At 41.8% G+C, this 26,044-nt stretch overlaps 1 protein-coding gene across 10 annotated transcripts in view; it reads right to left on the bottom strand.

Annotated features, from left to right (window-relative positions):
- Positions 1–26,044, bottom strand: part of FARS2 (phenylalanyl-tRNA synthetase 2, mitochondrial) — a 531,358-nt gene that overhangs the window by 240,365 nt on the left and 264,949 nt on the right. The gene's annotated exons all lie outside the window — the stretch shown is intronic.

Genomic DNA, 26,044 nt, shown 5'->3' with positions numbered 1-26,044 from the left:
GTAAGCATCTGAAATCCTTTTTTTTTTTTTTTCTGCTTCAATTGGATTTCTGACTCTTGAAACTAACAGTGCTGACTAATAACCCATTCTCATTGTCTCTTGTGGTTGTATCACCATGTGAATAAGCCAAAAACGTCACAGATGAAGCATGCTTGGATTACAGCAAAGTACTTGCCTACTGTCTCTTAAAACATTCTCAGAAAAGAGAAAAGAGGGCCCAACTGTTCACTTAAATGGACGTGAAACCTGTTAAACCAACATAGGCAAAATGTTCTGATTAATCAGCGTGCATGGGAAGGGTTCACCCGTGTCCTTTTATAGACCCCAAACCTGCCCCTATTCTATTTAGGGTTCTCAGCAGGCACTTGGAGGAGTGAAAGGCATGCTTATCAGATTTCTAGGTCTCTTAAGGCTGAAAGAAATAGTTAGACAGTAGACATATGAGTCAAGATTCAATAGCCTAAAGAGGCCCAAGAGAATGAGTTTAATAAGGAAAACAGGGAAAAGGCCCATTTAGGGCCATAGATCTTTGAAATAACCCTTATCTTCAGTTTTTCCCCAAATACATTTGGAGAATTTACCTAGCCTAGGAAATGAGACTCTGTTTTTCTTTTTGGTTTTTATGGCTTGTAATTAAATTTCTTGTCTATATGTGCATTTTTATTCTATGTCCACAGATAGGGTATCATTTCTTAATAGTGACTGTTCTTAGAGCTATTTGGGAAAGTTGCCCATTTATGATTAATTAGCTTTTTGATTATTTTGTGTTTGAAAGCCTTGAGGCCTTTAGGCATATGTACCTGAAAATTAAAATGTATTAACATTAACATAATGAAATCAAAATGATTTTATGCTACTTCATGATTTATATCGATTTGAAAAGTTAGCTAAGTATAATTCATAGGTTATTTTTCACCAGCACAATGGCTTTTATTCTCCTCATGGTCATCTGCAAGAAAGTCTCAAGATTTCTTAAGTCCCTTCTCATGTAAAAACTATTCATCTTGGCCACTATTATTCTTTCTATGGCCTCCAACCTTCTAGGTCTCCTCTTATTGGTTCTGACCAGTAAATAAGGCAACCAGTCTGGGATGGACTCGTAGAACATCACTTTCCACTCCAGATCTCATGCCCACTCTGTCTTTAGAGTAAAGGGAACTTCTCTGAGCTCAGGGGAGGGTGCAGGGAACAACGTTGGCTCAGATTCACGTCCTCACTGGACTTGATGAGGGGAATTCATACCAGATTCCAATCGTAAACATGCTTATTAGAAAAATCCTGCACAGAGGGCATGCAGGGGTGGGGGGCAAGTGACGGGGGATGGGTTCCTGGACATTTGTCTAGACATTAATAAACAGTAGCTCCTTTTTCTTCTGGATATTATTTTGGTGAGTTTGGCTTCTCTGGTGGTGAATCCCCCAAAAGGACACAAGGATGGTGGCAGGAGACGGGAACAAAGTTCAGAACCCATTCTACTAAAAATGTAATACGCTTACCACTTTATTTCATCATCTGTGTAGTCACTGACTCATTTAGCAAACACTGATCAGTCTGCTAAGCTCTCTACTAGGCACTGAGATTACCAAGGTGACTAAGACACAGGCGTTGCACTCAAACCGCTCAAGTTCTTCCCATTCATCCAACAAACAACTCGACTACAAAGTGCAAGCCCTCGCCCAGCACACATCCATCTGGGGCCTTCAGGAGCTTAGAGACGAGCAGAAAAGAAAGGCTCTGCTGTGGTCAAAGAAAAGTTTAGAGAACATGCTCTCAGAAGTCTGAACAAGGACTTTAAGGAAAGGAAGCTGCACGGGATGGTATCCCACAGGGAGAAGGCAAAAGGACCAACTGGAATCTCCCCTAAGTGATCACAGACACATCTGCTATCCCCCAAAACAGAACAGGAATGTTTCAGTTTTCAGATCATCACAGAATGGTTGAATGGAGTGGGGGGAGGGAAGGAAGAAAAAGAAATGAGGCAAAATCTTTGTTAAAAAACAAAACAACAACAAGAAAAAGACCCCCGTCAGACTTGCAGTTCCTGCTCTTCCCTGCCATCTATCTAGAAGACAATGTCTGTAATCCCCAACCCCGCACTGGCAGGCCTCACAAAATGTAAAGCTAAAATTACAGTTAACACCACCAGACAGAGCTCCACGTTAAATTAGAAAACAAAATTGGGAGACATCATGTATTTTGAGTAAAAGGAAAATAAAGCAGAAACGATGTGTATATATAAACACATCAAGGAGTATACATATGTTATGTGTTGGTATATATAGATGTTGTATTGTGGATAATGCTCTACCCACTAACCTGTCTTTTAAAAAACAGTGCACTATAGCAGGTATCCACATAAAGAAACCACCCACACTCTGAGAACAGTCCTGATGCTCTGCCCACCCTCCTTCTGCCCCACCGCTCTCCAGCTCCAGCACTGAACTTGACTTCTTACCCTCTTGACATCCTTCTCCTGCTCATCATGTATTGCCTGGAAAAGTCAGTCACTTAGAAGTCACAAGAATGCCTTGCCTTATCCTCAAGAACCCACCTTCCCCATACCTGCACCCTTCGAGACTGCCCCTCATTTTCTGAGCTGAATTGTAACAATCTGGGCCAGTTCTGTTCTACTACAATCAGCTCATTTTGCCAATATGCTCACTGAGATTTCTCTGTGACATTTCATCAGCTACAGAACGTAAGCAAGGGACCATTCACCAGACAGAGGTGCAGCTGGAACAGTGGGTCATCCTGGAGTTCTAGGCTGCATAAGGTTGAAGTGGCTAGAGGCAGGCAATCCTGGATGTTTAGGATCTCACAAAGAAAGCATTCATAACAATTTTGGCTCAGAGAAACAAAATCTTGGTCACCAAGATTACCAGTCTATGCCTACAGTCCATTTCTATCCCCTAAGGCTAAATTCTTCCCCATCCATCACATGAAGGGGGTGGCAACACTAGGCCAAATTTAGCCATGACCACTCACATATCTATTGTCTGGAGACCAGGCCACACACATGAAAATATTTATTCTCCAACCCTCTACATAAAAGTTTGTTGATTCCCACCTGAGATTTATCACCAGATATCACCTCCTAATATCACTGGATACCACTGCCATTTCTTTCTCCAAAAGGCTTCTCCATTTAATAATGCCCCTGTTTCCAATGATCACACTGTGATTCACACTCGTTCCACGTTATGGTTTAGGGTTATCTTCCCTCTCCCACATCCATCCTCAACACTGCTGCCAGGCTGACCTTCCAGTCACCTACTGAACCCTCTTAACCCATGCCCAGAGACTTATATGCTCTTAATTGCCACCAAAGCCAATTTCCTAAGGGCCACCAAGTCTCACCTCTGCCCTCTGCCTTGTTTGGCTGGTGCCCTGCCTGCTGCTTGCACACTTTAAGTTCTAAATTCTCCTCCCCTACTGTGCAGGCTTCTGTGCCTCCTCCGCGCAGCCCAGCCCCAGCACTGTTCCCATCTCCTTCAGCAGATCTTCTCCTGATGGTCCACCAAAGCCCCACTGGCCACTCCTCCATTCTGCTCTGCTGCTAAATATTCCCTCAACTCCCTATTCATTTCCTGCTGAATTATCTGCTCACCTTATAGAATCTGATGGCTTAAAAAAAAAATTAAGACAAGAAAGATTTTGCTGAGAGGAATTCATCTGGGGGAAGATCCTCTCTTGGATGTGGTTTCCAAAACTATACCAGATCTCAACATGCAGACCACCTACGCTTGAGGTACTCAGGGTTTATGTCACATACTTTACTATTTTTGAGGTATTTCACATTTTTGCCTTTTATCTCCTAGAAGGGACTGGAGTATGGCTATAGACTGTGGTGCTAGGTAATAAGTAGAGGAACTAAAAAAAAAAAAAAAGAAGAAGAATAAAAATAACAACTGTGAGAACTGCACTACACCCCGTTTTAAAACCTCCAAGACTTGTTTATTTTCCCTATCTTCATATGAAAACCCAGAACTCTTCATCACTTGCTTACCATATATAGTGAATTTGGGAAGAAAAGGAAACTCCTCCACGACATAGACTCCGGTCTCAGATCCTCAATTGAATGGTCAGGTCTTTAAGAGGCTAATATTTATAAAAAATATTTTTTGGGGAACTCCCGTACTTTCTTCAAAATAACATAAGCTTGCTATAAAATCCCTAAGAGAAGCTGGGAACTCTCCTCCCGTGCTTCCTGCTTTTGCTTCGCTCCTCCCTCTCTCCTTAGCCTTCTCCCCACCCCCACCATGATGCTCCAGGATGACTCTCAATATCTGACCCACTAGCCTAGAGGTCACCAACTGCCGAGCAGAGCCACTGGAAAATGACCTTAACGTACAACGTTTGCTCAAATGACAATTCCTGCCTCTCTTGAAAGCTATTTCCATTATTCTCTTAAAATCATTGCAAACCCCCCATTCTTCTAGCCCAGCCCACTCACTGCTGTCTGGGAAATTTCGTTTCTAACTGCTTTTTCAAACATAAATGAAAGTACTAAAAATTAACAGCTGAGGAAAGAGATGAAACTCATTTGTAGCCATTATAGGTCAAAAGGAGGTAAATGTCAGCCTTAAAGAAAAAAAAAAAAAAAGAGCTTCTTTCTTATGAATCGGTACAATATATGTTAGAGATGACACCTTAAACCCCCAAATGGTTTTTGAACACAGACATTTAAGTTGTGTGCCAGTTTCTAAGTCAATGTTAGCCAGTGGGACCACAATGAACAATGGGAAAGCCGGTCCGGCAGGGCAGAGGTAAGTAACCACTATTGTCAATCACACTGCTAATTTGTTAGGTGCTATCAATTTTTTGCTGCCAAATTCTGAAACCTTTCTCTTTGAAAGGCTGTGAGCCACTGCATTCACAGAGAAGGTAGGTGGCAGAAAGGGGTTGGAGAGGTTAGGTGTCTGTGTGAATCAGTTTTTAGAAAGATCTGAAACCCGAAACAGCAGTGTGCACACATTCAAATGTGCAAAACTGGAAGAAAGTAATCCTGGGTTGAAAAATCAAAGCCATTTACAGTAGACACATCCAGGAAAGGGGGGCAGTCTTTAAATATATAGTTAGCCTTTTAGCCCCTCTCTGTGAAGACTCTGGATTGCCGGAGAAACTGTCAGATTGCCCCTGCTATCTTATTGTTCGTGAATTTTCAGAGTGATTTTATATCTAGCTGTTTTCACAAATGTCTAAATGATCAACCACTTCAGCAGATGGCTTTTCTCACCTGTAGTCTCATCTATTAGCTAAATCTGCTCTGCTCCCCCCAAAAGTAGATCCTCCCCAGGTCCAAGGCATCACTAGGCACGTTATCCACTAGTATTAATGATTCTAGCACGCCCTTCGTAAATGCTGGCTTTCGGGAGAGTGATACATAGTGGGAATCTTCAGGCAATGGCGGGAGGGGCTGGAGCTCAGCTAACAAAGCCTAGTCACTGACCCCAGCAGGGAGAGCACTTGTACAGTCCTAAACAGAAGACATGGCTGGTAAGACAGCTGGCACACTAGAGACTGGCTGGATAGTCAGTCCCGTGGCCATATGAATGAATGAATATGAATGAATACTGGTGTTCATTAATCTCAAGGGTTTAGGATCAGGTTTTGGTTCAGTCTTATGGTGGGGTGCTCTCCTTTCTACTGGTCTTAAGTTTCTATCTGTAGAGAAATTTCTAGTAAAGCAACTGTTCTGACCTCCCCCTCTTCCTGTTACTGAGTCCTTGTTGAAGAAGTAAGTTACCTGATTGGTCCATCTTTCTGAACAGGGTGGAACTTATCTATTAGAAGACCCCAAACAGTGGAAATTTCCTTTTTTCCTATGCTTCTACCTCAGCTAGATGAGAGACTACATCAGTTATGTCAAGTCTACCATGGCCTGAGGTGGACTAGAGAGGAGGGATGGTGGGCCCCTTGAATGGAAGGCCAGGTTGTCCAATCAGCTTAGGGGAAATCGCATTGACATTCTGTTTCCTCTCTCCGCTTAGATGTCTTATTCTTAATTTGTTTTAAACCCAGGAGAGGAAAAAATGACTCTTCTGGTCACAACTGACAGCAATTAAATTTGAATTTACAATAGCAAAAGGTTAATTTATTATAAAAAATGTTCAGGTGACTGGTGAAACCTATGGGGAGCCTCAGGAAAAACTCCACCTAGGAAATTAAATATTATCCTGTCTCTCATTCTGTATCTACTTTCTTCTTTTTCTCTCTGCTGACTCTCAGGTCCAAAGTATGAGACACATGGCCATCCCATCAAATGTTCCCTGGCTTCACAGCTTCTAACTTCTTGCACTGGAAAGATACTGTAGTGTTTGTTGCCTTAAATCTGCAATTCCTGGGCTAAAATTGTGATCACCCCAGCCAAGGTCGGGGGCCCACTCCTGCCAACAGTCTAGATGGAGCGGAGCTAATAATTAAGAAAGAGGGTGTGGTAAGCAAAACAGCTAACGTCCAGCTAAACTTCGACTACAGAGCTGCACGGGTGAAGGAACCCCAAGGCAAGGAGTCTCGAAGGTAGCACACCCTTTACAACCGGATCTGAACAGTCTTAATTCTGCCATATTTTAATCCTAAATATTCATCAAAGCTATTAATGAACAAAATGCCCACATAATGTATTATTCAAACCAACACATTTTTGAGAATAAAAATGAATGTGGGAAATAATTAAAATTATATTATTTTTGAGGCATTTACTTGTTAGCAAACTCATTTTCTTACACATTGATGGATCTACAGAATCACTTTATTCAGAAACTATTTCCAAAAACAAATTTTTTCTAGAAAAAATATGTTCATGACTATTAAAGCAAAAAAGCCCCACACCTCTTTATATTAATTTTATAAACATTTAAAAGCAGTATAAACAGTAATTGGTCTTGGCATGTATTTACAAATCTTGATGACTTTCATAACCATACATTTAAAATTCTATCCCTGGTATTTTTCTGAAAGTACAGGTTTCCTATACGACCTTGGTATTTTAGACTTTAGTCATGAAATTGCCTGCAATCTTCTCCGACGCTCTGTTTTGTGCAAGTTGAGACTGCTGACCCCTTCAACGGCCTCTTCTGTGAAGACCACCCTATTGTGATTTTTTAAAATACCCTTTGAGGGTGTGTGATATGCTCAGAAGAAATCCTACCAAATGGAGAATCTTTTCAATTCTTTTTATTGGAGCATAAATATTTAGCCACAATACATTGAAAGGAAATGCCTTTCTGCTTCCATTCAGGGTATATGGGTCCTTAACAACTACATTAACAAGAACAACCTCTTCATAGAAATTGTCTCTATTTATGATTCTGTTGAATGTTTTGGCAAATTTAAATGATGCAATATTACAAGTCATCTCAGTTTCATTCCATTGTGCTACAGCATAAAAATTATCCTAATTAAATACAGAAGTTACATTAAGAAATCCTTTCCATGATAGAATTAGACTAAATCAGAATTACAGAATTTCACAATTAAGTTCTGGGCCCTTGCCATGTGGCTTTTCAGTCCCTGCTATCCTTTTGTGAGGCTAAATTACAGTATCTTCTAGTTTTTAGACCTTGTTTTTAATAACTGCAATTCTCTAAAAGCTTCAAATGCTGATGTTTTGGTGTTCCATTATTTGAATGCTTTAAGATTTCCAATCGATTTTGGGGAAAGAAAACTAGCCAAGCTATAAAGGATTCATACATTTGATAACATTGTAGAATAGTAAAGGGAGACACAAATTAGTTTTTCAAGAGCTGAGCCACTGCTAAAATTCGACTGACGACAGGCAGCAAAGACGGCAAGTATGACAGTTCTTCCCAAACCGAGATGTTTTTTGTATTGAACTTCAGGTTTGCTGCAAAAATTTTATAGTGACATATATATAGCTGACAATCAATCCAAGTATATTTCTGATCAATTTTTATAAATTTAGTAAGTTGTTTTTATTAAAACACTGTATTCTACAAAATTTTAATATGTTAACTTTGCAAAACTAAATAATTGATCCATAAATGTTGAACCTTGAGACTGGATTTGCAATCATAAGTACAATAATGTCAGATGTGTTTCCATGAATAGAACAAACTTCCAAAAACTCTCCTTTGATCTCATGAATTGGACAGAAAAAAAAACCTGAAAATTTATTGGAATTAATTTAACTAATTTTCTACTTGAAGTATCTGATGAGATGACACTGATATAAAATTGGCATGATCATCAACATCACTGATCATCAGGGAAATGCAAATCAAAACCAGAGTGAGATGTCACCTCACACCTGTCAGAATGGCTGTTATCAAAAAGACAAGAAATAAGTGTTGGGGAAGACATGGAGAACAAAGAACCCTCACGCACTGTTGGTGGGAATGTAAACTGGCACAGCCACTGTGGAAAATAGTATGGAGGTTCCTCAAAAAGTTACGAATAGAGCTACCCTATGATCCAGTGATTGCTACTGGGTATTTATCCAAAGGAAATGAGAACACTAATTTGAAAAGATACATGCATCCCCACGTTCACTGCAGCATTATTTACAACAGTGAGGTTACAGAAGCAACTTAAGTATCCATTAATAGACAAATGGATAAAGAAGATGTCACACACACATATACACACGTAGTGGAATATTACTCAGTTATAAAAAGAGTGAGATCTTACCATTTGCAACAGCATGGATGGCTAGAGGCTACTATGCTAAGTGAAATAAGTCAGCCAGAGAAAGACAAATACTGTACGGTCTCACATATATGGAATCTAAACAAACAAACAAACAAACAGAATCATAAATAAAAAGAACAAACTGGTAGTTGCCGGGGGGGGGGGGGTGGGATTGGGAAAAACAGGTGAAGGGGATCAGGAGGCATAAACTTCCAGTTACAAAATTAGTCATGAGGATGAGAAGTACAGCATAGGGAATATAGCCAATAATACTGTACTAATGTTGTATGGTGACAGACCACATCTACTTTGGTAAGCTACGTGTTATGTACAGAATTGATGAATCACTATGTGGACACTGGAAATCAATATAACACTGTATATCAAAAAAAATTGGCATGGTCACTTAATTGTCTGCAAAGTTCTTTTGCTAGTGGAACCAAGATATTAACATTTACAATCATATATATATATATTTTATAAGATTTGATTTATTTATTTGACACAGAGAGAGACAGCGAAAGAGGGAAGGGAGCACAAGCAGAGGAAGTAGAAGAGGGAGAAGCAGGCTTCCCACCAAGCTGGGAGCCTGATGTGGGGCTTGATCCCAGGACACTGGGATCATGACCTGAGCCAAAGGCAGATGCTTAACGACTGAGCCACCCAGGTGCTACTACAACTGTATTTTTTATTGTGCATGGAAGAAAACTGGAACTCCAAAAGGAGTGAAATTAACTTAGAACAGCAGTTCTTTGATCTCCATGAAAAGCTATCTTTCAAAAATAATAAGTAAAAATGCTGCATGTGTAAATTCTCACCTTTGAAATTTTTTGGTTAGATGCAAATGATTCTTCAACAGATTGATTTCTTTGGGTTCTCTCCCAGTCAGTGATATTGTTACGGCCCTTAATGTGAACGGTACATATCGAGAGGTAACACATTTAATATCAACAACTTCCTTGAAAAATGGAAACCTAGTCATTCATTTTCCCTTTGAAAAGGGTACTTCTGGGGGACAGGGAGGAATAATTGCTACTCAAAGGATTAACTGAAAGATAAAAAAAAAATTACGAAAAACTGAAATAAATGAATAGATTCAGATGTGACAATGTGACAGTGTGACAAACCCTGGTAGCAAGAGCCTGAAGACCTGCAGCCTTTAGTCCCAGAGGCTCCACTGCAGAACTGCTTGGCCTCCTTCCTCCACAGATTTCAATGGATGATTTGTTATAATTCTCCCTGTGCAAGCTGACTGAGGGCTAAGGGCCCATGCCTCCTGGTTGCTGTGGAATGGACCCTGGCACAGCTGGCCGATAGACCACAGCTGGCTGAAAGACCATAGCTGGCTGAAAGACCTTCTCCTACTACCACTCTGGCCTGGGAGGAGCTAATTGCCCCAGCCCAGCACGCGTGTCTCAGGGCACTGTTTCCTGGAGGGCATGCTGCCTGCCATCCGATAGGGTGGTGTTCTTTAAGCTGCATCTGGAAGGCTTGGGGTAAAGGAGGGAGCTTATTGCTGGTGAGATTTCACTGGGAACCGTGTTCACTGTATAGGCTTCTCACTTACTCCTGGAGGAAGGGCGGGGCAAGCTGGAAGTGCAAAGCAGAGATCTGTGAAGCCCATCCCGGATGACTTTATTTTTTTTAAAGATGATTTATTTATTTAGGAGAGAGAGAGTATGAGCAAGGGTGGGGAAGAGGGAGAGAATTCTAAGCAGACTCTCCACTGAGCAAGGAGCCCAACACAGGGCTCAATCCCAGGACCCTAAGATCATGACCTGAGCTGAAATCAAGAGTTGGACGCTTAACCAACTGAGCCAGCCAGAACGCCCCTAGCCCATCCTGGTTTATTTTAACGCAACCAGTAATAATGACAGTTTATTTTAAACACGACGAATCCGAGACAATGCTAATCTGGAAGTTATGTATAAAGGAAAAAACTGGGACTATGCTGTATAAACGGAGATGTGTTTGGGTCACCCCATCAACTAAGGTCTTTGCTAAGAAAACACAAAGAACAGAGCTAAACAGCATGAATTACTTACTGACCACAAGGCACATGCAAAGAGTTTTACACGTATTACCTTTTTTAACGTCCCAGAGAGCATACATATGAAATAGGTATCATTTCTTCAGCAGACTTACAGTTTTCTTAGTACAGAGCTGAGGTACTCGAGGCATTGCCCGAGTGTGAAGTCTGACCCAAGATTCAGAGAGTGACATGCTGAGTGGCAGGACTCACTTATAGGACAGGCAGATATGTGTTGGTTTAGTCTGCAGAACAATTCTAACTGCTTCTTTTAAAAAGGGTCACCCAATTTTCTTTGGGTGAGCCAACCTTTGTCTATGTTAATCACTATGGCCCTCTACCAATCCACTCCGCACAAAAATGTACAGGGCAGGACCCATCATTTGTCTGTTAAGGATTTGGATCTTTTTTTTTTTTTTTTCCTAAGACTTTATTTGAGAGAGAGAGAGAGAGAGAGCACGAGAATGGAGGGCGGGGGCAGAGGCAGAGGGAGAAGCAGACTCCCTGGTGAGGAGGGAGCCCGACACAGGGCTCCATCCCAGGACACTCATGACCTGAGCCAAAGGCAGACGCTTAACTGACTGAGCCACCCAGGCGCCCTTTAGGATTTGGATCTTGAATGAAAGGTCACAAGGACAGAAAATGCTTTATTTCAGGTCCCTCTAGTGACACCACTTTGGAGGAGCTGTCCTAGATACTAGAGCTATCTTGGTGCCTCCTCTTCTTGAGGGTTCAGTTTGAGGCCTCACCAGTTCTGTGAATGACTCAGGGTTAGAATAATTCTAACCCTTCCCTCCCTTGTAAATTTAAGTTAAAAAGAATTGGTTTCTAGAGCTTATAACCCAAGCCCCTTGCCCCCTCAGAAACGAAATCCAGGTCCCTCTGACTCTAGAGTCTGTGCTCTTTGCCCCAGTAGCCTTGGATCCTCCTCAGCCACCACCTGGTGCCAGACAGGCCTGCCCTTGGCTGTGCTACAGGGGGAACACACTGGAAGGAAACAGCACAGACCTCTCCTCAGGAAGCCTCTACCGGCAGCGCCTGGCCCTGCTCCGCTCCTGGCTGCTTCGGCTGGCCTTCGTCTCCCCAGGCTGTCTGTTCTTTCTCCTCAGAACTTATTTAGTCTGCATTCTGCTTCCACAGAGTCACAGGCAGCTGTTAGCAGCCTTGTGAAAAGCCACATTTCTATGAATACTTTCCAGCCTCCACATCAGCCTCTTTGGAAAGATGCTGAAGTAAAGGTGGTACCCAAGTGGCCAGAATTTCTCACTGTACCACACACATTTTTCCAGGCTGGAGAAGAGGGGGGAGGGAAAGGGCAGCAGAGGTGGAGTGCAGAGAGCTGGATCGGGTACTTAGCAGACTTGTTAAACAACGTCAAGCGGGCAAAACTGCTGATGTGAAGAATCGTGTAAAAAGTGTATCTTCATAAAACAACACATTTGCAAAGGACACTGCCCCCAGAACTGCCACCTCAGCTTGGTACAACTGGCATTTGCTTCTGCCAAAACCCCGGATGCCCCTTCTGATCATTTCTGTGGAGGCAAGAGAGAAGGCACTGAGAGGAAAGCAGCCACACAGGGAAGCAGAAAACTAACACGAAATGAGCAGGAAATATAGGTCACTGCTACACCCAGCCTTTAAGTAGATAGTGACTACTATTTGAGTCAAAATTGGTTTCTCAAAGCAAAAGAGCAACATATGATCTCATCAAAGATATTCTGGTGCACAGAACTGGAGAAATGGCTTTGTGCCAGTTTGTTATTTCTGCACACGATGACATCACCAAGCCAAAGGGAACCAAACTGGGAGAAAAGGATCCCAAAGTTTAAGCTCCAACAAACACTGAGAACTCTATGGGGAGCTTCCAAGAAGAGCAGCCATTAGGTATCATCCATTTCACTCACTCGGCTTACAGATGAGCATGTCAAGTCCCAGCGGAAGTAAAGGACTTAGTCCAACGTCCCAGACCCTAGCAGTGACAGATCTGAGGTTAGAAATCAAGCCTTCTAATTCCATTGTTCACCCCTTGTTCTTCTTGCCCATGTCACCCCCATTCACGTGAGTTAGGCTGGAAGGACTCAAGTGCAGTTTTCATATCCAGGAGGAAAGACCCAGCCTGACTGGCCGAAAAAAGCCACCAGGGAAGTATGGCACTGTCTGCGTCACCTCTTTGTCTTCCCCAAATCTTCACTCTGAAAAAAGGTCTTTGCTCCAACCTCTCAGGTTCCCTGAAGTTCACTCTGGCCAGAGCCAGGTGACAGAGCAGCCAGTGCCCAGCTGGGTACAGCCATAGTCGATAAAGTCCTCCCAAAATTTACCCCTTCTTCAATGAGAGAAAAGCACCGCTTGCTTCAGTGGAAAGGCAACTGCCACATTTAAGCTTCTAGCATCCTGGTTCACTGACGTTTCAGTTCGCCCAGTGTAACTGAGATGTTTCCTCAGCTTAATGCAGCAATCTTAACCTCATCTTCACACTGCTATCCCCCTGTGAGGAGACGAGTTCACCCTGGAAAGGGACCCAAGTGCTGCTGGGAGTTGCAGTGACAGCTGCTCTCAAGAGCGCTGGACAAGTAAGTTGTAGGCAAGACAAAGCCAAATGAAGAATGAATTCTTCGCAGGAAGTGAAAACAACTACAATAAAGACTAAGCAGATCTTAGATCTAATCCAATGATCGAGTCAGACAAGGTCTAGGGAGTGCCGGGTAGGGATGTGCCACTGCTGTTAGAGACGCAGGAAGAACAGATTCCTCCCCCAACAAACATTAAAACCTAGAGGAGAAACACAAAAGTCAAAAGATCTCAACACCTTTGGCTTCATGAGAAAAATCAGACTTCTTGCTGTCAAATAGTTAACTTGGCCGATGTGATTTCTATCTTGTCATCTCTTTTCTCTCGTTGGTGCTCTTAAGTAATGACTGAAAAATGAAATAGCCAAAAGCCCGGTGACAAGGACAAAAAGAAAAAAGTAGAGCCCGAAATCTCTAGCACCTCCAAAAGACATCTAAGATAAACCAGAACCCACTTATTAATAGAGGAAGATGGGTTTCCAATTTAGAACTATGAAATATGAAAAAAATTTTAAATCATTTCTTATCCTGTAAGATTTGCCCTAAATTGGGGCACCTGGGTGGCTCAGTGGGTTAACACCTCTGCTTTCAGCTCGGGTCATGGTCTCTGGGTCCTGGGATTGAGCCCTGCATGGGCTCTCTGCTCAGCAGGAAGCCTGCTTCCTCCTCTCTCTCTCTCTGCCTGCCTCTCTGCTTACTTGTGATATCTGTCTGTCAAATAAATATATAAAATATTAAAAAAAAAAAAAAAGATTTTCCCTAAACTCCATTCCCTGAAACTGCCAGTAGCATCAAATTGCCTAACGCAACAAATATTTAAGTCCTAAACACCCCCAAGGAAGCCCCCTACCCACAGAAGTCCCCAGTACAGGCTGCCAAAGCAGATGTATTTGGAAGAGATTTTTATCCCTCTCAAAACTGGCTCCAGAGCTGTATAATTAGCTATCTGATCCCTAAATTAGAGCAATTTGAGGAAAGAGGATAGAAAATTATTTGTTTAATTCACATTGAAAGATAATGTAAAACACTTCATTGGCTTCAAATGTTCCAGCTCCTATTACAGTGAGAGGTTAATGGATTAATCTTTTGGGGTAAAGGACAATAAATTAAGGGATTACATCTTTAAAGCAGACAATTCCTAAAATTTTACTTAAAATGAAACTAAGATTAATAAAATCACCTACATCTATAGCTGTTAATCAGAACAACACTGAGAAAAATATTTAAGATATATTTAGAAAACTGTAAGGAGTTTGAAGAACACTAGTGGCATTCATTGTCAACATTAATACCTTATTTAGCACATTTATAGTACAGGCTCCTAACTGAAGGGGCAAAATAACGTTTGGTGAAACACTTTGATTTCTATTATTAAGAAAGGAACACAATGTTTCATTTACTCATTTTTTTTTCCTGACATTTAATCCAAGACAGTCAATCATTTCAGATACTGTTTAGTTTGTCCTTCATCTGGCATTAAGAATTTCATTCTCAACACGACTGGCAAAAAGGTCCACTCTTTATAATTGTTCAAAACTCAGCAGAGTTGCAATGATGCAGACTGCCAGCCACTGTCCCCAGATTTTGATTTCCTCTTCTGCTTGCACTAGTTTCTCTGGCACTCTGGGAAATGGAACATAAATTCAAACTCTTTCATTTCTCACATGGATTTGAATGACGTTTCCAATAACACTACCATTTTACATAATAACAATCATTATATTCCGTGTCATAGGTTGTCTAACAATGATAATGACTCTACCATTCTTATTAGTCAGGACTGAGAGTTTTCAAAATCTTCACACACAAGATTTCATTTAATTCTCAGTACCATCTTGTGAGGGAATTATTCTTAGTCTTGTATTTTCATTCAGTACTATTCAGTCCCTGGATTGGAGTTTATTCACCCCCTGAGATGGGCTGAATTGTGCAATCTCCCTCATTCATATGTTGAACTCCTAGCTCCCAATACCTCAGAACGTGACTATATTTTCATAGAGTCCTTTAAAAAGATTAGGTAAAATGAGGTCACTGAGGTGCACCCCAACCCAGTTTAAGACTGGCATCCCTATAAGAAGACATTAGGACACATGCAGGCACAGATGGAAGACCTTGGGAGAAGGCAGCATCTGAAGATACCAACACGTAACATCTTGATCTTGGATTTCTAGTCCCTAAAACTGTGAGGGAATAATTTCTGCTTAAGCCACCCTTTGTGGGGCTTTTTTAGAGCAGCCCTAGCAAACTACTACATCTCCTATCCACTTTAAGCTAGATCTCCAGCTTTTAGGTAGAGCACCTACACCAAGTTCAGGAAAACTCTTCCTTTGCTGAAAAATATTCTGACTACCAAACATCTCATAAGGCTTCACTTTTAATAATCTTTGACTCCTATAATATCAACACTAGAGCCAACATCTAAAAACAAACAAGTGACGAACCAGCCACTTGAGCAACTGGCTCTGCCACGGAGCAACCAGAGAACATGCAACACATTCAAAACTGAATATTAAAGAGAATGAAATTGACGACTCCCACTCCCAAAAAGAGAGAAAGGAAAAGAAAAATATAGTTTTATGTGGTGTGGCCAAAGTGATTAGGAAGAAAGTCCACAGAGGAATTCGCTGGTGGGGGCAGGGAATGGGCTCTTGGAGAGTCGTTTGGGAAGTGAGGGGCACTGATGACTGTAAGCAGTGAGCGGTCTCCCATGTGCAGACAGGAGCGGAAGGAACTCAACATTAAGCCAAAAAGTGCCTTCACTTAAGAATGATGTCTTTGCTCCTGCAGGAAAGACATGATCCTGAGAGAAACACAGAACACTTCATGCTCTGTATCACTGCGCTAAGCAAAACAAATAGAGGACGTGGCATTAGTGAAAGAGTGAACTGTTCTGGAAGCTTCCCAACATGTCACAGGAAGGCCCTGTGGCATGGACAAACTCCCTCTTCACATGTATTTTCTCATTACTCCAGGTGACATGGCATTAAAACAAAAACTCTTTCTTTCTCCTTTCTCCTTTGCTGTATTTTGGAGGCTATTTTCCTGTTCTATCATATCCACTTAAAAGCAGGCAGGAGATCAGAAAGGTGAAATTACGGATGAAACATGAGCTACTGGAGAATGAGCAAGAGGTGGAAGCTCACAGGTCTGTGGCATCTCTTCACACTCCCCCTGGCTCCTTCCCCATAGGTTCAGTGTCCCGCGGTTTTTGTAGTAAATCAATGTCATGTCCAGCCTATCTCCATATAGAGGTACCTCAAGCACCTACTTTAGAACTTGCAGAATAAAGTCAAAACAATAAAACTGGACTGCTTCAAACGTTCTCATTTCATTCATTCCTTCATTCATCAAACACCTCGAGACTTCATAGTGGGTCAGACACAGATCAAGGTGATAGAGACGCAACAGTGAAAAGACAGATATACTCCCTGGCCTTGCAGAGCTTAAAGTCTCCTTGGCATGCAATGCAGCAGTGTCGGAGTTCAAGGAAAAGTGCTATCACAGTGAAGGGCTGGGGAGCCACTCAGATAGGGCCTAGCCATGCTGCAGTATTTCCACGGGCTCTCCAGTCTAGCCCATGCACAGCTCCCTGCCCCGCACTCCAGGACACCAGTCATCTAGAGCTGACACAAGAGGTATGTGCTATTTACTGTTCTTGCTTAGAGCATGAAAACGAATAAAAATCTCTTTTGGTTCTAAATAGTTCTACGTAGGTTTCTGCTCTCGATTACTTCACCGGCAAGATAACTCATGTGGCTCAAGCCAATCACAAGCGGCACGAACCACCACCTCATTACTACTGGTTTAATTATGGATAAAACCCAACAGATGATCTTCTGACCCAAATAACAGAGCAAATTGAGAATAGATAGCCCAAAAGCTTAAGGGTGTATGTTCCATTAGGAGCCTTTTAACCTGGATAGCCTACTTCCATTTTCTCTCTCTACCTTTAGATTCTTTTTTTACACCTTTTTGTGTTTCTATTAGACAAGACCCCAGAAGCAACGGCAGAACAGAGGCAGTGTTCACATTTCCAATTCACTTTTAATTATAGAGAACAGTTGGCAAAATATCAAAACCCCATGTACAATTTCTTCTGGTTCCACTGGGAGCAGAGGGGCTTACCAAGGGGAGAGAACCACAGAGAGAAACAATGAAGTTAGAGAATTATGGCAGTGCAGGAAAGGAAAGAGAAGATGAAACGCAGGCAGAGAATGATGACAAATCTACATCTTCCAGCTGGCCCGCTACCTGGGATCAAAAGCTAAAAGTGTATGTTCTAATTAAAGGCGGGTACGATTTTCACTGGGTTCAACCTGAGTCACATCTTTGACCTCTACAGTTTCTATAGTTGGGGGGGAAAAAAAAGTATATTATTTGAGAGGAGAGAACAAAGGCCACAGAGGAAAACAGCAAAGTTCACTCCTGCCAACCTTTGTCACCCAGGATATATAACCTCACACAGCTAGTCATTTTAAGAAGCGTGTTCCCAAGAGAAGAGCAATTACCCCTTAAATGGGCCAACATGTTCATTTGTTTAAAAGGGTCAAAAAGAAGAAAAAGATTAATCTGAATGAGAAGGAAAATAGAGTTATTTTCCATTGCTCTTTCTTAACTTGGTTTGCTTTTGACATTTTAGACGATTAGGATATCCTGAACCACTTGAGCTTTAGGGGAAAAGGAGGGAGGGAGAGAAAAAAAGGAAAAGAATGTAACCTCTCAGCATTCCGGATGTTTGAAATTTCAGTCATTAAATATGTGAATTCAGGCAGGCAATATGGCAAAGGAGATACTGGAAAGATAAAGAAGAAAAAATGTAAAAGATACAACTGAGGAGATTATCCCTCAAAAGGACAGGTAGTGGGAAGAGAGAGCAGATTACCAGGCATGCCTCTACTCAACAGCGAGCCCATCTCCTAGAGGACCATCCTCCCCCAAATGTATGAAGTAAGCCTCTATGGCGCAAACCAAAGCACTTCACTCACACTAGTAACGGGAAGACACAAAGGGCATGAGAACATGCCAAGAACACTGAAATAGAGCAGGGGAATCCATGTGTGATGCTCACTTAAAAGCAAAGGTGATGTAGAACACCAGAAAACACAGAATTCCAGTCCTGCAGCTGTGCAAACTCAGGCAGCCTTCTGGAAATGTTCTGAGCCTCATCTGTGAGATTAAGATGGCTGGACTGTATGACCACCAAGGTGTCTTCATTTAAAAATGCTAGAGTTCTAAAATCTAGAATTTTACTTTTTAAAACCAAATTTGACTCAAACAGTAGTACTCGAACTAACTATTGAGACTTTCAGTACATACCTGAGACTTTAAACTATTCCCACAAACTATCTTTTTTTATATCATAGAAAAAAAGAAGGTGCAAAAGAGGGTGGGAGTGGGACAGAAAATAAGACCTAGAGAAAACAAGCGATATGGGGAGGATTGAGGTGCCCCCAACAATGGACCAAGGTCAACGTCTGACATGAGTCCCCACGACTACCCCCTATGGCAATGCTTTCCAGTCATCGTCAATGTTAAGATGGCATTGCCCACTGTATCTTCAAATGAAATCAGTACTTTCATAATACAGAGGGGTAGGTCACTGATGCCATAGACAAAATAAAAGCAAGGAACAGCAGAATAGTGGCATAATGTTGTACTTCATGAAATTTAATGATCATTACACCTCTGGTGCTCTACAACAAAAACATTGTAAATAATGCTTTAACTGTCACGTGAGACGCATCCCAATTTCTGTGCCTTATTTCTGTTAATCCACAAAATGACACCAAGAATAAGTGATATCCTTAGCCACACCTCACGGCTGGGGAAACCAAAGCTGAGAGACGTGAATTCATGTGCGGCAGGAAGGCAGATCCCCGTGTCCTGGCAGGGTTAGCTGCTGGAGACATAATACCAGCCCTGGAGAAGGTGATCTTGCCTATTCCTCCCCTCAAAGGTCAATCTAATTCAGTTGTGATCTAGTCACAAGACAAAAGCCATTTATTCTATTCACATTTTGTCAGACTCTTCTTTCATTTAAAAAAAGTAGTTCTTCAATACTGTTCTCTACCAAGCACTGTGCTCAAAGATACGCTGATTCCCTCCTTTCTAGATGATGAAAATCTTCCTGGAGAAATGAGGAACAAATGAAGCAAATGAGAATGAAAAGCAACTAACTAGTAATGAAATACCAAGAGAACAAGACAGTGAGATAGGGGGCTCATTTCAAAATGAGAAGCATATAGAAGATAGGTCTGCAGGAGAAAAAAGGCCAAACAAAGGAATTTGTGGGTGGTTTTGTGAACCATGGAAACCACCCCAAGAGGAAGACGAGAGGCAAATACCAGACTTATTCCACAAAGGCACACTTTTTAAAGTCAAATCCCTTAAACTGGTGGGGACAGGACAAGAGTGCGATTTGCTAAGTCTGACGCAGTGCAACCTGGCTATGGTCACTAAGCAAATTACATAAGCAAAAGGTTGCAGAGAGAAATAACAAATTGGTTTAGCATTACAGAATTGATCACGTTAGAAGAAAGTATCTTTTTAGGCTACATTAATTTGGGCTCCAATTATACAACAAACACGCTGAAATAATCAAATTACATAGCCTCAAATGCATTTAAGAATCGCCAAAAAAAAAAAAAAAAAAGGAGAGGAAGATGCAAATGCACTCATCAAGTTAACATAAACAACTTAGGTCAAGGCAGAGAGAAAGGAAAGAACAGCAAGTCACAAAAATAAAACAGAATAATATCAGATGCCGTCCTGTCCCTCTAAAACCTTGTCAATTTTTGATGCAAACAGCACCCTGCCTTCCACAGTAAGGACAGAAGAACATACAGAAACACTTTGTACTCTAGTTCTCAAAGACATTTCTCCGTATTGCCTTATCCTGCACAGCCCAGAACATCCTTTCCTGACTCTCACCATCTGGTGAACTCCTGCTAGCCCCTCAAAAAGAAGCCCCAAGGTTACCAATCAGGAAGCTTCTCCAGTGTCCTCAGGCACAACTGACCTTACCCTCCTGGGGAGCTGCCTCTGTGCATAGCACAGGCATTTCGAGTCGCATGCAACCTGGCCTCATGCGACCACTCGCCTCCATGTCTGCTTCTCTGAGAGCTCTGGGGCTCTGAGATTCTTGGCCTATTCATTTTCATCTGCCTACTACCTAACGCTGTTTAACACTGTGCCCAGAACATGGGCTTAATAAATACTTGCTGAATAGAAAATAAATTAAAATTCATAGAAAATACGCCCAGTGCCATTTGGCATTTATAGACCTGGTACAATGCTTGACACACTGCAGATATTTAATAAATATTTGCTGATATGATTCTATTGCTGGTAGAACTTAAAATCTCGGCTTAACATAAAGCTGTGAGGAAATGCCCATTTAAACAAGGCCAGCCATAAATAGTAATACTATATTAATGTTTATAGAATGCATTTTACTTTCTTGGAGTCTATCCTTTAACTCGCCTCTTAAGTTAGGAAAGTCAAGACAGACACTATCTTATTAGATCTTTACAGCAACTTCACCATGTGGGTGTTAAAACACTGCTGATCTGATGGAAGACCATTCTACTAGCATTCCCTGTTATCTGTACTTACTGTGAAGGTATCCGAAAAATAAGATTAGTACATCTACTCTTATAATAATAAGATTATTAGTACATGGCGACATCTGGAAAGTACAAAAGCAGTGAGTGTTTAAGGGACTAGTGAAAAAGGTGAGCTTGTGGTGGAAATAAAAATTAGGGATGATTGTAACATGTAAATCATGTAAGAAAATGCTGAATGTTGCACATGTGTGTGGAATGAAGCAGATGCTAAGAGAAACAATTCTAGGGTGCCTGGGTGGCTCAGTGGGTTAAAGCCTCTGCCTTCGGCTCAGGTCATGATCCCAGGGTCCTGGGATGGAGCCCCGCATCGGGCTCTCTGCTCTGCAGGGAGCCTGTTTCCTCTTCCTCCTCTCTCTCTCTCTGTGTCTGCCTGTGATGTCTCCACCTACTTGTCTGTCAAATAAATAAATAAAATCTTTAAAAAAAAAAAAAAAGAAACAATTCTAAGGGCAGTGGGGGCATCACGAGACAGGGGAAAAGCTCTGTGTTTATGTAACTCTCAATAACTGGTAAGAGACAAGGAGAAGGGATTTAGGATATGAAAAGGTTTTGATGTTGGCTACAGAATTTGCTTCAGTGGTGCAGGAATATAAACCCAAGGCGACTCCAGGAAAAGGCAATGAGACTGAGAGCCTAAGGCTGAGTATGGTCAAAATGCTGCTAAGAAATACTATTGCAAGGCCCACTTAATTCTGCTCAGGAACAATTACAGAGGCCATGACTGGAAATGATTTTTATCGTCTGTGGAGATGGTACAACAGATTTTTAGGACAGATTAAAAGAAATAATAATAAAGACAAGCAATTTTAAAAATGGGCAAAAGTAGGACCAGACACTTCACAGAAGATATATAAATGGCAATTTAAAACATGAATAGATATTCAACATCACTAGTCATCAGAGAAATGTCAATTAAAAACACAACGATTCCACCATACATGTACTAGAATCATTCAGGTTAAAAAGACTGACAATGTCAAATGCTGCTGAGGATGTAGAGAAATTAGCACTGTCCTTGTATCTGCTATCCACTGCTGTGTAAGAATTTGTTAAGAACTTAGCAGCCCAGAACAATAAACATTGATTCCCTCACAGGGTTTCTGATGGTCAGGAAGCTAAAAGCAGCTCAGCTGAGTGGTTCTGACTCTGGAGTCTCCCGTGAGGTTGTGATCATGATGTCCCCCAAGGCTATAGGCAACTGGGCTGGATTATCTACTTCCAAGCTCACTCATAGAGCTCTTAGTAGGAGGTAGCAGTTGCTAATAGGCTGTTGGCCAAAGGCCTCAGTTTCTCATTATGTGGATCTCTGCATAGGGCTGCTTGCAACATGGCAACCAGCTCTCCCAAGGTGAGGGATTCAAGAAAGAGTAAGCAACCAGTCAAGGTAACAGTTGCAGTGTATTTTATAACCTGTGCTCAGAAGGGACAGACCATCATTTCTGCAATATTCCACTGATCACGCAAACCAATTCTGATGCAATGTGGGAGGAGACCCTATACAGCTATGGACCCCAGAAAGCAGGGAGCAGCAGGGTTCATCTTACAGGCTGGCTACCACAGTGTTGGTGGGAATACAAAATGGGAAATCACCTTGGAAAATAATATAGTTAAACAGTTACCAAATGACTCTTTTTTCACGTCCAGACCTGTTTACTAAAATGAAACCAACACAAGTATCCACACAAAGATGTGTACCCGGGTGTTCATACAGTAGCATTATACGTGATACTCTCAAACAGAAAACAATCCAAATGTCCATCAGCTGATGAATGGATAAACTGGTTGTGATAGATCCACTCCATGAAATACTACTCAGCAATTATAAAGAATAAAATATTAATATATTCAACATGGATGAATCTCAAATACTTTGTAAGTGAAAGAAAGCAAACACAGAAGTCTATGCACTGTATGAATCCATTTCCATATGAAATTCTAGAGAAGGCAAACCATGACAGAAAACGTATCCATGATGGCTTACAACTGGAGTAGGGAGAGAGAACAATTGCAAAGGCCCATGAGGAAGCCTTTTAAGGTGAGGGAACTTTCTATATCTTGACTGTGGTAGTTATGCAATTGTATATACTAACTAAAATTCATCCAACTGCATGCTTGAAATGGGTGTTTTCTCTTATGTAAATACCTTAATAAGAATATTATTATATGCATGACATTACTGTCTGCTTCTCAACTCAGAGGATACATTACTAAACAGAAAATGCAGAAATGGTTTTATACGCCAATAATAACTAATCAGAAAATCAAATTTAAAACAGACCAGTGACTGGTGGGCTTCTCTGGAAGGTAACACAACTGTGGAGGAGAGGAGGGGAAAGCCCTGAATTAAAAGCAATGGTATCATGAACAGATAAAAGGAAAGAGATGAAAGCCATACTGCCCAGGTTGAACCAATTCAATCTGTCAACAGATTTTAGACAAAGGAGAACCAAAGCAGACCCTTAAATATTGGGTAATTGGGAAGATCATGATACCTTAAAAGTGTCAAATACCACCTTCACAGAGAGGCATCTGCTGACTGTCCTATTCTAAGCTGAAATACCCTCACCCACCCCTCTAACCTAAACTTCCTTTCTTCCTTTCCAGCTTCATTTTCACTACATCACTTATAATCTTAGGGCAACAGATAATGTATTTAGCTCAGTTCACCTTGCTGTTTATCTGTTCCGACCAGACTATAAGCTTCTGAGAGGTATAGTTTTGTGCTGTTCTTTTCACTGCTGTATACCCAGTGCCCAGAAAGGGGCCCGCTACATAAAAGCTCAATAAATATTTGCTGAATGAATTGAATGAAAACATGAAAAGAGTTTTTTAGAATCAGGAAAATTAATGGGTGTGTACGTATTGTGTTTGAGGAGATCAGGAAGAATTGATGGATGTGGATTTGGATATACAGAATGTGAGGTATTTGATAGCTAAAGAAGGACCAGAGCCTGTGGTGGGAGAAGCTGGGGTTGGTGATTTTCCCAAAGATAATGGCTGAAACTCAGCAAAAATAGATCTCTAAGAGGCACCTCAAATTCCACAAGTCCACAGCTAACTCTTCGGTGCCACTAAACTTGCCGTCTTTGAACAATGGGATCTAAGGCACACAAACAAACATCTAAAATACCTTCTTACATATTGTGTTCCAGGCATGTGTCGGCCTGTGAACAGAATGTACGCTTTGTAATGGTGACTGTGCATCATCAGATCTCAGTCGCAGAAGAACTCTGTCCACGGAATCAAATGGAAGCACATAGTCAGTAGAAATATTCAGGCAGGGCAACAGTAGACATCAATCTACTAACACTTTGAACCCTGGCAGACCAGTCAAGTCTAAGTACTTAATATAAACAAAATCAGTGAAAAGGTTTTTCCTAAGAAATAGAATCACAACCTGACCAAACTGAATATCATCACAAACGTACGGCTGCACTTTTGTGTTTGAAGCTTGAGCAATTCAACCACCATTGTTTTGGGCGAGGTTGAGTGAAGATGGGGACAGGATTCAGAGAAACAGTTAAAGAAATAGGGCCCGATATGAAAGCTAAAAATTAACTCCAGGGATAGGAAAAAACACACTTGTCCCAGGACGCAGCGGACCCTAAAACCTAGTTGCTTATGAAGAAGAAAATCCTGAAGAAATTATCCTTACGCACGAGGAAATTATCCCTACGGCTCAAGGAAAGAATATTCTCCAGAATCGGTACTGACCCTGTCAACACAGAATCATAAGAGTTTAAGTCACTGATTCAGGGTCTACAGAGCCTCATCATGGGCCCGACAGAAAGCACAAGTGCTGTCAGGAAGCTCAACTCATATAAACAAGTAGGGCACCGAGGGAAGACTAGTCATTCCAGGACTGAAAACAGGCGCCCCAGGAACCTAATGGAGAAAACACAGGCCTCCTAAAACCACTCCAGACTGTCCATGACCGCAGGGATTTTGGAACAGTTTAGTCAAACCAGTCACTCTCCAGAGGAGGACACAAGGCCCAGAGAGGAAGAGCCACATGTTTGCACGGGCACAGTCAGCACTAGCTGGTGTTGAATCCAGCGCTCCACCGACTCACACGTGCGACTCTGGGTGATTTACCTTCTCTAAGGCCCCACTTGGTCAGCAGTGAAACGGAACAGCAACTACAGTGCCAAGGGTATAGGGCTGTTGTAAATATCAAAGGAGGTAAGTGGGGTACATTTTCACCCTGGTACTTGGCACAGAGTTGCCAAAACCTCAAGGTTAGCAACTACCCACTGCCTGCTACTATTACTACCCTGTGTGATCCAAAGAGTATCTGAGATTGGTTCTTAGAAACTCTGTTCTAAGACTCAGAGTCACTCGGTTACAGTGTTTACCTCATTTCACCAGACTGCGGGTCTGATACCTTATTTCTAAAACATCAGCACCCCACCTCAAGCGCCTTGTACCAGAGGCCTCATTTCCGGCTCTCACCTGTCAATAGTCAGCACTTCTCCACACTATGCTTACAAGGCAGAGAACACCACCTGTCCCCCGAGGCCAGGAACTATCCTGGTGGGGCCCCTCTTGGTTGTGGCAGCAGCTTGCTCACGATGAAAAGGAATCCATCCAGGCAGTGATCGCAGAGGCCCAGACACACAAGCAGGACTGCGTATCCCAGAGGGGAAACCACATAAGGAAGAACACGGAGGACATTAGGAGAAGGAAGGGAAACATGAAGGGGGGGTGGGGACTCAGAGGGGGAAGACAACCATGACAGACTATGGACTCTGGGAAACAAACTGAAGGTTTTAGAGGGGAGGGGATGGGGAGATAGGTGAGCCCAGTGGTGGGTATTGAGGGCACGATTTGCATGGAGCACTGGGTGTTATATGCAAACAATGAATCATGGAACACTACATCAAAAACCAATGACGTACAGTATGGTGACAAACAGAACATAATAAAATCATTAAAAAAAAAGAAAGAAAGAAACCACAAATGTCTTGATGTGCAAATTGAGAAACAAATAACCAAGACACGTTCTCTGTATCAGCATGGTCACTGCAGCAGAGTATTGTCTTATAAAAAGACATCGCACTTTGTAACTTCTTGTAATAATCACCAATACTCTGGATGTGAGAAACCAACATCCAATCCCCTTCATTTCTGTCTGGGCTGGGACCCTTCTAGGATGCTAACAGTACCATGTATAC

The sequence above is a fragment of the Mustela lutreola genome, chromosome 6 (genome assembly GCF_030435805.1).
Source record: "Mustela lutreola isolate mMusLut2 chromosome 6, mMusLut2.pri, whole genome shotgun sequence".
Lineage (NCBI taxonomy): Eukaryota > Metazoa > Chordata > Mammalia > Carnivora > Mustelidae > Mustela > Mustela lutreola.
The sequence above is the reverse complement of the archived record's forward strand: the minus strand, read 5'-3'. Positions and strand labels throughout refer to the sequence as shown.